Source organism: Cupressus sempervirens, chromosome 4 (assembly GCF_028749045.1).
Source record: "Cupressus sempervirens isolate cs-2001-9-10 chromosome 4, ASM2874904v1, whole genome shotgun sequence".
NCBI classification, from domain to species: Eukaryota; Viridiplantae; Streptophyta; class Pinopsida; order Cupressales; family Cupressaceae; genus Cupressus; species Cupressus sempervirens.
Genome location: NC_143121.1, coordinates 369,505,131 through 369,518,912, shown reverse-complemented (window position 1 = coordinate 369,518,912; position 13,782 = coordinate 369,505,131).

Genomic DNA, 13,782 nt, shown 5'->3' with positions numbered 1-13,782 from the left:
AAGATCTAAAATGGAAAAAGATACCTTTGCGAAATGAAATATCTTGTATTCAATGTATTGTTTCATCATAAGTAATATTGGAATGACATGAAGTGATTATTCAAAAGTCAGAAATTTAAAAAAATGTAGCATCTCGCCAAGAGCCCTCGAACTGATTCTCTCATCTAGTCAAGTAATTGATTGATAAAAAGGCTTCGTGGAGATTCTAAATGAATGAGTTGGGAGGAGTGGAAGATTGTTTTGAGTTGTGAGAAAACTTTGATTCACTACATCCTAACATGTCAAAGGGAATGAATACACAACACACACACTGAGTTTGAAGGTTTCGAGTTCTAAGATTTTGATTGAAGAGTTATCTGAAAGAAGCTTGAGATGTTCAAAGTCTGGTTGTTGTTTGACACATGTTGGAGGAATGTTTGTTGATGAAAAAATGCCTTGTTCATTTCTTCCTTTTTCAGGGCTATTTGTTATGGTGTCCACAACACACGCCCCATTCCTCGCTAGGAATGGGGACCCCCTACTTTTTTCGACTCCTAGACTCACAATTCGAGAGTCGGAAGAAGAAAATTCAGTTAAAATTTATAATTCTAGAGTCAAAATTGAAAAAACACAAAAAATTGAAAAAATTAAAAACTTTACAAAAAAATAGAAATTCAAAAAACACAAAAAAAATAGAAAATGGAAAAAAATTGAAATGCAAGTTTCAAAAAAAAAAAAATCTGACACATGTGGATGAAATGTGTGCCATGCACCCCAACCCGGCACTAGCCTATAAAGCCCCAGCCCACTCCCTTTTTTCTCTCAAACTTTTTTCATTGGTTTCACTTAAGGAGTAGGGTAAGGTAAGTTCCCCCTCACGCACGCTAGCCGTTCATGCTCGCACAGTGCCCAAGCACATGCTATGCCCTCTCAGCATGCTTGTGTGGTGGCATCCACTCGCTACGTCCTTTTAGGCACACATGCAGCAGCGCCCGTATCGTGCTATCCTTGGGCACGCGTGCGTGTCGCCCTTTAGGAGTGCTCGTGCAAAGCAACATCCATGCAGTGCTACCCTTAGGCACATGCACAATGGCGCCCTTCCAAGATGCTCGCATGTGGCAACAGTCACGTGGCACTACCCTTGGGTACACACACTGTGGTGCCCATGTGGCATGGCCCTTAGGCACACACGCAATGGTGTCGCGTAGCGCTACCCTCAGGTGTGCATGGCATCACTTTTAGCTCACCCTATTTTATATAGTTTTAGTTTTATTTTGCAAAATGTTTAAAAATAAAAAATATAAAAGTTTTAAAATATATATATATAATTTTAAAAATTAAAAATATATATATATTTTTTTTAAATAATAATAATAAATTCCAAATAAAAAATAAATGAATCCTCAAAAGGGGACTTTTTTAACTTATGTTTTTTTTTTCATTCTTTTACGCTATCTATGGACTAATAACATTTTCTCTTGCAATGTGCAAGTAACATAACCAGATGATGTCGACATCTGGAATAGCACCCAAGCTGGTCCTATTCAAGTTCCAAGGCATACCTTCAAAATCAAGATTCCACAATGACTATGCTAAGATCAGAGATACTGACCTCGAACACACAGATCTAGAAGATTTCCTAAGAATTTGCAACAAGCCAATAAAGAGGTCAGCCTTGGTGTTTGTATTGATCTGTTATGGATTAGTGAGTGCAGCATCACATCTTGTGTCGGTGCAATTAGCTAAACTAATCATGGCCCTGTCACAACACTTTGTTCTTGATGAGAAGGTGGTCAAGAGCATCACAAGGGAAGTGGTATTGGATTTGAGACCTAATAACATTGAGAAGGTTTTCCACCTACCAAGAGCAGACCAATTCATCCAATTTTCCTATGAAGTAGCTGAGAGATGGTACAGGGAGCATCAGCAAGAGGCCATTGACATTATACAATCTTCGTACCTCATTGAGAAACCTCCTTGGTGAAGGATAACCAGCAAAGTGGATATGACTCGAGGATACATGAAGGATGAAATTGGATACTCTATCATTCTCCTAAGCAAAGTCATGGGCTTATCTGCAATGAGTCATCTCACTACATTAGTGGTCAACTTCATTGAGAGCATCAAACATGCAAGGATACCACTAGATTAGGCCACCACACTAAGCAAAAACTTGTGTGATCAATTGAGGACGGTGAAGGACAAGAAGTTTTATATGACTTCTTATATGGTGTGCCTACTTGCAGCTAAGGCAACAAACTATCCTAGTTTGTACAAGAAATGTAGTATGCAGGACCCCAATGCCTAGCCATACATAGTCTATCCTCAGTTGGTGAAGAAGAAGCTCAATGTAGAGCAAGAAGTATAGGATTGTGAATGATGCATTCATCTTTGCGATTATTTGATTCATTGAGGGAGACTATGGGAAGAGGTTATCTGATGAAGCCAAAGCACATATCATAGTTCTCAAAGCCTACTTCATTCAGTTCAGGACATTCATGTATCTTCAGGTGGGCGGTGCATCCATCAATTCTAAGAAGCTTCTGAGATACCCAAGTGAAAATTTGGTACTATTGGAGATCTCTACACAAACTGAGTCAACTTATGAGAAGATAAAAAGGCAACAAAGACCCTATTGGGATTGGCCATTGGTCATTGGCCTGTATCAGGTGAAGTAAAAATAGGATATTTTGACTTTCAAGTGGGAATGGGAGAACTATCCTCTTGAAGAATACAACTCTCCTAGGCCATACTTTGACAATGTTGGTAAAGTACAAAGCTTGGCAAGAAAGGATTTCCATCATGAGGATTCCATTGAAGATTATTGGATGAACGCCACAAATGACTACAATGTCCACATCAGGGACTATTTTAGGATGACTTTGTGTTTAGTAGAAAAGGCTCTCCCTTTGAATATCCCTAATGAGATAAGGCTACAAGACTCCAAAGAATTACTGGATCCCTTGTTCAATGTAGATAAGGTCAGTGAAAGACCCATTCTAAATGCAGAGGTTGATAAAGAGGAAGGAGATGGCATCAATCATTGAGTGAGACATGTCGTTAGAATGACAAAGGATTGGATCAAGAAACCTTTTCCACTTGATCCTATTCCTAATACTATCATCTTCCATGCACATGCTCACCCAAAAATGGGAAAGGGAAGGAAATTCATAGTTCCTATCTTTGTGCTTGAGTCTCCTATTTGGTCAAAGAAAGTCTACTAGCTTGATCATCCAGTGGGATATTATCAACTTCCTAAAAGGAAGGGAAAGAGGAAGAGAACCTCTCCTTAGAGGATTTAGATAGAATAGGTCGTAGAACATGTGTCTTCCTGGAAGCATGAACATAGCTCATAAGAGTCCCAAGGTATTAGAGCCTCTCAAATCTAGAATGAACCTCAGTTGCCTCCTGTTGTGCCAAGCCAACCAGAAGAGGGAGAGATTCCAGAAGCCTACATTCCTCCTGTACAAGAAGTGCCCCATTCTCCTTCCATATTCAAGAAACATAAGAGGATCAAGATTAATATGAAGAAAAGGGAAAGGATTAGAAAAATATTAGTACCTAATCCATCTATTCCTGAAACTATTCTAGAGGAAGAAGAAGATGAGGAAGAAACAGAAACAGAAGAGGAGGAGGAATAAGTACCCCTACAAAGAAGAACTCAATTAGCAAAAGCTACAATGTTAGAAAGATGAAAGAGTACCACCAATACCCCACCATCCACCCAAGTAGAACCATTAGAACTCTCTTCTTTGGAAGATGAAGTGCAGCACTGGGTGAATGAGCAAAGGGAAGGAGGTGAGGATGTTTTCTCCATAACAAATTTTGATTTCATGCATGTGGGTATAGATTTGGTTGGGGATAAGATCAGAGACACCCCTACAGGTGAATTCTAATAGGAAGACTGGATGTATATGCCACCAGATACATAGGGTCCTAATCTTACTCCTCCATCTCCACCACAGATTACAGTGGTAGATAAGGGTTCAGTAACTCCCCCACCTCCAAGTTTAGAAGAGGAACAATTTCAAAAGGAACCATCACCACAAGAACAACCAGAGTTGAGGGTTACTAATAAAGTGTCAAAAGAGGGACAAATGGTAGAATATGCACAAAAGCCTTCCCAAGATGTTGAGGAGCAAGCCACAAGATCTATGAAGACTAAAGTTATAGAAGGAGAGTCCTCACAACAGAAGGTGACTCCAAGAAAAAGTGATAAGGGGAAGGAGGTAGTTGAACACACATCTTTGTAATCAAGAGCTAAGGTTGTAGAGAAACACATTTCAAGATGTTTCCAAAAGGAGATAATGAGGAGTGCTAAGCCTCAGTTCCATGCTTCAGAGAATGATATGTGTGATAGTACAGAGATCTTGAACAAACTTAAGTCTTCATTACATGATGCAATACCATTTATGTTTGTCACTACCATACGAAACTAGGATTTATTTGCACAAATGGCTATCCCTCCTGAAGGTACAGATGTAGAAGCTATTAGTCTAGAGGATTATGAAGTGAAGGATGTTATGTTGGGAAAGCCTACATGGGATTCAGCTCGGTGATAGATGATGACTATGGGAGTCAAAGAAGTTCTCAGGCACATGGAGTGGGATGAGATTAAACTCTAAACTCTTCGAAGGCAAGTTGAGATCCTAAAGGGATATCTAGCTGAAGTTGTTGGTCCTCTTGATCTTGAGCACCCTGAGAAGACTCTAAATACCACTCTTAGAGAAGGGGAAGGTGTACAACTCAATCCATTTTTGAGAGCTTGTCAAGAATGGTGAGAAAGCCTTGAAGATAGAGGTATTACCACAATCACAAGGAATTTGAAGTTATTGCATGCTATGTAGCAGAACGTGAATAAGATTGTAGCAATTTTGAGGTAGGACTTCAGTATCATGGATGAGGTATGGGCATGGAGCAAGGATTTGTAGACTCTACAAGCCATAAAAGGGAAAAGGTACCGCACTTTGATCAATGTATATACTAGAGAAGAGTGAGACTTGATTGATGATTGGATAGAGAAGATAGCATATGGAAATAAAGTAATGCAAACATTACACGAGGAGATCCATTGGCCCAAGGACCAAGCCCAGGGGCAAATTTTGGAAGTAGAAAAGTTGTACAGTGATGCATGCTTGGACATTTTTGAAGATGAAGAATGAGAGAAGCTATTGCCAGTTGAATTAATAGTAGAGAAGTTGAAAAAGACATTAGAGGAAGCATCTAGTGATGAAGATATCAAGCAAACCTTCAAGATAGAGGAAGCATTGTTAGAGTTGGACACCAAACTTGGAGATTTTGCAAAGACTTGAATTGAGGTGGACAACTATAGATAGAAGGTAATGAATAAATATGAGGCTTTAGATCTTCTAGATGTGGCAAAAATTACTGAGATGATATAGAAATTTAGGGGCAAACATCCAAACATAGCTTTGGGATGAAGAAAAATAAAACCTAGATGCCTGAATTTCAATTTTGACATTTAGTAAAATTTTGAGATTTTGACCCTATTCAGGTCCACAGGTCCACAACTCCACATTTTTATGCAGCTCCATAGCTCTACATTTTCATATAGGTTCACAAGTATGCAAGTACATAGGTCTGCAACTCCGCAATTCAGAAGTGCACCGACAATTAACTGCCAGCTCCAAAAATGGCAACTTCCATGCATCGGGAGCACATTCTAATAGTAGTTTAACTCCAACACATGCCTAGTGAAGGACCAGCTTCTATTTTTGGTGCCTCCATGCACTTCCACTTCAACTAATGGCTTCCTCCTACTTTCTTTCTCATGCTTTCTTTATTTTTGACATGTAAAGGGCTCATGCATCTAATTAATGAATAAAATATCGATGGAGTCCCTCCAAGCACCAAATTAATTGTTAGTTTGTATATATATAGTTTTTTTTAATATTTTTGTAAGAATCTGCCTTAGGGCAGAATTTACCCAAGACTAAGGAACTCAAAACACAAGCACAAATTAGACCAAAGTATGATCAGAATAATTTTATAGTATTCAATTCTATGTACAAGTACACTAGGAGTGCCTCAATATAAAGGCCTCTGAGATGCATCTAGAATGCCTTAGAATCAACATCATGATAAGTCCAACAACTAGACACATGTCCACTAGATATGGGTTTTCCTCCATTATGCATGAAAGTAAGTGCGATGATGAGAGGATAAGCCTACAAAGGTGGAATACGCACATCAGTGTTGTAGACAGCATGTGCTAAATTAGGAGTGTGAAAGACTATGTTGTCTACATGACAACTTAGTGGATGATGCAAACTCCTATGGTGTAGACGCCATGTGCATAATTAGAGTTGCATACTTCTATGTTGTCTACATGACAACTATAGAAGATACACAAACTCTTAAGTGTCTCATAAAGAGAAATAATAAAATAATGCAAAATAATAAAATAATGCACTAACCTAAGTAAACTTAAGTAAAATGTAAATAGTAAATACCTATTTAAACCAACACCCCCCCTTAAGTGAAACTTAGGGGAGTGCACTTAAGCTCACTAATGCATAATGGGTTCCGACTACTAGGCCATGTTAGGTACCCATGTATAGAAGCAATGCTAAAATGATGCAATGCAATCTCTCATAAAGTGGAGAAAGAGGGAAAACCTCATGGGAAAAACCCTCCTCCAAAAAGAGAGATAAGTATAATAGAGAAAGAGAGAGAAGAAGACCTCATAAGATGAAAAAATCCCTCCTAGAAGAAGAAGAAGAAGAGAGAAGTCAAGGGACTTCCCTATTGGCAACATCTCGCACCCCCAAGAGATCTCGTAAATGAGAATACTTGACCTTGGTGAAGGATTTGGTGAAAATATCAGCGACCTGCTCTGCTATAGGACAGTACTAAAGTGCAATGATCTACTCATGTATAAGCTCTCTAATATAGTGCATGTGAACCTCAATGTTCTTTGTCCACTAATGCTGAACTGGATGCTTAGAGATTTCAATGGCACTTTGATTGTCACAATGAATAAATGTCGGCTTAGGTAGATCAAATCCAAACTCCTCCAAGATGTGTTGTAACCAAAGAGCTTATGTAGCTGCATTGATAGCACCTCAATACTCAGCCTCTATGGAAGAAAGAGCAACATTGTTCTACTTCTTACTTTGCCAACCAATAGGGCCAGAACCAAGTTGAAATGTGTACCCTGAAGTATAATTCTGAGAATCTAAGTTTCCTGCATAGTCTGAATCTATGTATCCAATCAACTAAAGCCGTGTACCTATTGCATAATGAATCCCATGTGTATGTGTACCCTTGATATAGTGCAAAATGTGCTTGGAAGCCTTCCAATGAAGCTCATGAGGTTCTTGCATAAAGCATGAAACCATACCAACTGCAAAGGCAATATCAAGGCATATGTGTGTCAATTAGATAAGGCTCCCAACTAAATGTTTGTATAAGGTTGCATCAACAAGTGGAGTTGTGCACTTAGCCTCTAGCTTGACACCTGATAGGAAGGGAGTAGGAGCAGGTTTACAGTCACTCATGTGAAATTGAGAAAGCAAGTCAAGAGCATACTTGGGCTGTGAAAGTGAAATCCCTATTGAAGACTGTATGATCTCAATGCCAAGGAAGTAGTGTAGCAAACCCAAGTCTGTCATCACAAATCTGTCCTGAAGAGAGGTCTTGACACTGGCTATGATGGATGCAGTGCTCCTTGTAATGATCAAGTCATTGACATAAAGCACTAAGATCAAGTTAGAGTCATCCTTTTGAAGAAACATTCGAATCAGAATGACATCTTGTGAAGCCTACTAAGAGGAGAAATGAATCCATTTTGGCATACCAAGCCCGAGGAACCTACTTTAAACCATAAATAGACTTCTTTAATCTGCAAACCATAGTAGAATCATGTACGAACCCCTTTGGCTGCTCCATATAAATTTCCTCATGAAGGTCACCATTCAAAAATGCACTCTTAACATCCATCTGGTGTAGAACCCATCCTTCAGCTACAACAATTGCTAGTGTCAGGCAAATGGAGTTTATTTTGGCAACTGGTGCAAAAGTCTCTATATAGTCAATACTTGGAACCTACGAGAAACCTTTGGCAACTAGTCTAGCCTTATATTTATCAATACTTTCATCCGTTGCAAATTTGGTTCGATAGATCCACTTGCATCGAACCACTTTTCTTCCCTTAGGAAGGGGAACTAAGTCCCATGTGTTAATTTTCATCAATGAATTGTATTCTTCCTCCATAGCTTTATCCCATTCTGGAATCCCTGATGCTTCCTTAAAAGATTGTGGATCTGAAGCAATGGCTATGTATGCATGTGGAAATGACTTGTGCTGTGACCTTGTTCTCCGAGTATCTGAAGGATTTCCCACTAATGAACCTGTTGCATCAAGGTTCTATTGTGCCCAATGAGGTTTAGTGGAAGAAGATCAAGGAATTTCCTCAACTGTTTTTTGACCATGCGAAGGTGGTGTCCTACGAGTCAAGGTTGGAGGAATTTCATCTTCCGGGTCACTTTCATCACTATGATCACTATCCACATAGGAGGAGGAAGGAGGAGTTGAAGAAGCCAAACTTGGACATGTCTCTTCAAAATGAACACTTCTCTCATAGAAAATTTCATGAGTCTTTGGATCCATTAATTTATATGCCTTGAGATGATCAGGATATCCAACAAATATGCATTGTTTTCTTTGTGGTTCTAATGCCTTATGCTTTTGTGGAGGTATCCTTGCCCATGCTGGAGAACCAAAAATTTTAAAGTGCTTAACACTTGGTTTCCTTCCACACCATGCCTCAAAAGGTGTTATTCCATCTAAGGCCTTATGCAGACTTCTGTTTTGAATCTAGTTGGCACAGCACATGGCTTCAACCCAAAACACATGATCGAGAGACTTGTGTTGAATCATGCAAGTAGTCATTTCCTTAAGGGTTATGTTCTTTCTTTCAACTACACCATTCTGTTGTGGTGTGTATGTAACTAAATGTTGAAGATCTATCCCCTCATGTGTGCAATAGTCTATAAGTCTAGAGTTGACATATTCTCTGCCATTATCTGTCCTTAGTATTTTGATGGCTTTCCCAAATTTCTTCTCAACTTGAGCTTTGAATGTGATAAAGTCATCAAAGACTTCACTCTTATGAACAAGGAAAAATACCCAAGTGTACCTTGAAAAGTCATCAATAACTGTTAGAACATAGCGGGCCTTACCAAAAGAAGGTACTGGAAAGGGGCCAGCTACATCACTATGTACCAATTCTAGAATAGCAGTTGCCTTCCAAGACTTCCCCTTGTCATATTTTTCTTCAAGATGTTTACCTGCTTCACAACCTGGACATACTTCCTCTAAAAATTGGACTTGAGGTAGACCAATGACCATTTCCTTGCTGCTTAATTGCTAAAGGTAGCAATAATTAAGGTATCCAAATCTTTCATGCCATAGTTTACTTTGAGTGTTTGAATGAGTCAACAAGGCAAGAGACATGGACTTAGGCACAAAATGTGAGAAAGAATAAAGTCTAGTCTCATGATTTGCCTTTCCAATTGCCACCATTGAATCGTCTTTGAAATTCTTTACCACTACTGTGTCGAGGAGGAACTCTACTTTGTTGCCACATCCATAGTGAGTGATTTGATAGATGGGGAGAAGGTTGGTGCTAAGGCTAGGAACATGAAGTACATCCTTGAAGACACCATTCTCTAACTCAACATTCCCTTTACCTTCTACTTTAATTTGAGTATCATTGCCCACATAGATGTAAGGTACATTTGAAGTTTTTAAAGAGGAAAATTGCTTCCTTGAAGCACCCATGTGATGAGATGCTCCTGAATCTAGAACCCATTCCTCTGGATTGTTTGTACTTGCAACTAAAGCTTGGCTCTTTCCCTTTGAAGTGGTTGAAGAACCCTTGTCTTTGTATGCATTAGGGACATCAATTTTGTGTTTCCTCATAATGTTAACCAATTCATCAATCTTCTTATCTTTGCACTCATGTTCTTCATGTCCATTCTTCTTACAATAGGAACATGTTTTCTTCTCCTTCTTGAATCTTCCTGGTGTAAATAAGTATTTACTTATTACACTTACTTAAGTTTTACTTAGGTTAATGCATTATTTAATTATTTTGCATTATTTTATTATTTTTATTTTTGAGACACTTAGGAGTTTGCGCACCTTTTTGAGTTGTCATGTAGACAACACAGGAGTATGCAACTCTATTTTAGCACATGGTGTCTACAACACTATTTTGCATGTCATACCCTTGTAGGCTTATCCTCACATCACCGCACTTACTTTTGTGCTTAATGGAGGATAACCCATATCTGGTGGACATGCGCTTGGTTGTATGACACATCATGGTGCTAATTATGAGGCATTCTAGATGTATCTCAAAGGCCTTTACATACAAGCACTCCTAGTGTACTCTCATAAACTAGTTATTGAATACATTGTTATTCTAATCATACTCTCTCTCTTTGGTTTTTTGTGTGCTTGTGTTTGAGTTCTTAGATCCTGGGTGAATTTTTCCCTTAGGCAAATTCTTACATGGTATTAGAGCAACTTGGAGACTTTCTCATCACATAGCCATTTCGAGACCACACTTACTTCATCACCTCAGCCCAAATCTGGAGTACCACAAAAATTGGGAGTTTCTAGTGCCAGATCTGACCTCACCATTGCATCCAAAATGCTGAATCGATGAAAATCGGCTACAAAGTTGCCTACCCTAGGCCAAAATTGATTGTGAGGCAATTTTTTTTGCAAATTGGCACTCGAAGGACTGATTTGCAAAATTGGTATGATCATTTCAAATCTGTACATTTAATTTTCAGATCTACAACTTTTTTCATCTACATCTCTGCTATTTTTTTTGAATCTGCATTATTTTTTGAAAAAAAATTGGCCATAGGGCCATAGGAGAGATTTTTTGTAGGTGAAGATTGAAGCTTGTTAGTGCAAATCTGATATTTGCATCACATTCAGAAGATCCAAAAACCCCTAGATCAGATTTTGTTTCATCCAAATAGGACATCTGAGGAAAAATCTAGAGTGATTTGTTTTTTGGAGGTGTGGCGGTGATTCAAAAAAAATAATAGCAGCAGTGATTTTCAAACAGTGATATCTTCCTCATATGGACTCCTTTTTGCAAGCAATTTTTTTTGTTTTGGGGTAGGATTTCATGATCTACACATTAGTGCATGTGTTTTGAGATCTCTATTTCTAAATTTTTTTGCAACTCCTAAATCTCAAATTTTGCCACTTAAAATGCTTGGTGCGAGCTCATCTAGACTCCAAATCAGGTTTCATTTTTTTTAAAGTGCACTTTTTTTGTCTACTTTCCAAATCTGCAATCACATTCTGAACAGAACAATGTATTCGAACATACTCTAATTAATTGATCATATCCATTTTTGGTCTACAGTTGTGCTTGTGTTTGAGTTCTTAGTTCCTAGTTGAATTTTTCCCTTATACATGGTATCAGAGCTGAGGGAGATTCTCATCGCATAGCCGTTCGAGACTGTTCATGCTTCAGTACCTTGACACAAATCTAGAGGATCTACAGAAATTGGGAGTGTCTAGAGCCAAATTTGACCTCACCATTGCATCTGGAGCATCGATTTGGTGAAGATCGACTATAAATTTGCCTATATTAGGTGAAAGTTGATCGTGAGGAAAAAAAATTTTGCAAATCGAAATCTGAAGGCACCGATTTGAAATTGGGTATGATCATTTTAGTTTGATCTGATTATTGTATTTTTGAATATGAATTTATTTTATACTCTATATTCCTGGGTTTTTTTGAATTTTTATTTTCAGATTTAGTTGCCTGGTCAGAGAAAAAATTTTGTAGTACTGGGTCGTCACAATCTAGACATCACATTCTAAACAGAGCAATATATTCAGACGTACTCTGATTAATTGATTATATCCATTTACTAAACTAAGAGTTCTTAGTTCTTTTCTTTGATACCATGTAAATGAGTAAATACTATCTATTTTGACTATAACTGTCAATAGAACCCTACGTATCTGAATTTGTTGAAGCACTATTGCTAAAATCACTATCAGTATCCACACTATATGATGTGCGAAGAGGAGTAGAGGACAAGCTGGGTGAACTTTCCTCAAAATATACATCCTTCTCCACAAAGATCTGATGTGTCTTGGGATCTAGAAGTCTATATGCCTTCACACTGTCTTCATAACCAATGAAGGTACAAGGTCGAGATGACTGTTCATAGTTCTTAGTTCACAAACTCCTAAGCTCTTAGGACTTTGTAATTGTAGAAGACTCCTCAACAAAGAGAAGCAAGAAATCATCATAAAAGTCTCCCATATCTACTGTGTGTGACTCCAAGAATAGAACTAAAATGTCTGGCAAGAAATCATCACCTGGAAGACCATGAGTACCCTGCAGTGCTGAAGTACATGAATCTGTCACTGCGAAAAAGGATGGAATATTTGCCTCAAAAAGAAGACAAATGTCATCAATAATATCTCCCACATCTTCAATGTGAGACTCCACAAACAACTGTGCAATGTCTTAAAGGAAGTCTTCGCATGAAGGTAGAGTAGGAAGACACAAAGGATATCTCAACATTTAGCTGGACAATCTTCAAACAAAGGTAAGGGTAAGAAGAAATGGAAGAAGGATAAATCTGAGGATGCAAAAAAGAAAACACCACAATCCAATCAACAAGGCAAGTCCTTGAATTCCAACAAAAAAGGGGACAACAATAAGGAGAAGAAGAAGTGTGCTTATTTCAAGAAATTGAGTCATGAAAAGCATGACTGTTATCTCAAAAAGATTGATGAGTTGACCAACATCATGAAGAGACATAATGTTCCATTACCTAATGCTTATAAGGATAAAGGATCTTCTTCAGATTCAAAGGGAAAAGGGCAAGCAGTCATGGCAAATACAAACTCTTCAAAGGAATGGATATTTGACTTAGGTGCCTCATATCATATGGGTTCTTCAAAGGAGGATTTTTCTTCATTGAAACACTCAAAGGTACTGCACATCTTCATGGGGAATGATAGTAAAATAGAAGTTGAAGGAAAAGGATACGTGGAAATGGAAAATGGAGAGTTTCAAGAGGTTCTTTATGTTCCAAACCTAAGTTCAAATCTCCTTTCAATCTACCAAGTCACTCACTTTGGAGATGGACATAGAGTTGAGTTCCTTCCTAACTCAGTTCAAGTGCATAGTCTTAAAGATGATTCCTTGGTTGTAGTAGGGAAAGTGAATGATCACAAGAGGTTGTACTCTTTCTCGCATTTTGTGCCCAAGTCTCCTTCAAAGGCCTTGTTAACTTAATTAAATTCAAACATGCAATTATGGCATGAGCGGTATGGTCATCTTGACTATCACTACCTTCAGCAACTTTGCACATACCAAATGGTCAAAGGTCTACCTCAAATCAAATTTTCTAAGGGTGAGTGTTCAACAAATTTAGTGGATATGCATCTAGAGGGGAAGTTACAAAGAGGGAAGTCTTCTAGAGCAACAAGTGTTCTACAGATGGTTCACATGGTATTAGCAGGTCCTTTTGCATTTAGCCAAGGTTGCTACATACTCACTTTTATTGATGACTTTTCAAGGGTTCACTTGGGTCTACTTTCTCCATAGCAAGAATGAAGTGTTGGAAAAGTTTCTAACCTTCAAGCCTCATGTTGAACAAAAATCTAGGAAAGCCATCAAAGTACTCTGAATGGATAATGGAAGCATGTATGTGAACAGAATACTTATGAACTTTTGCAGACATGAGGGAATTGATCTTCAAACTCCGCCAGCATTCAGTCCAC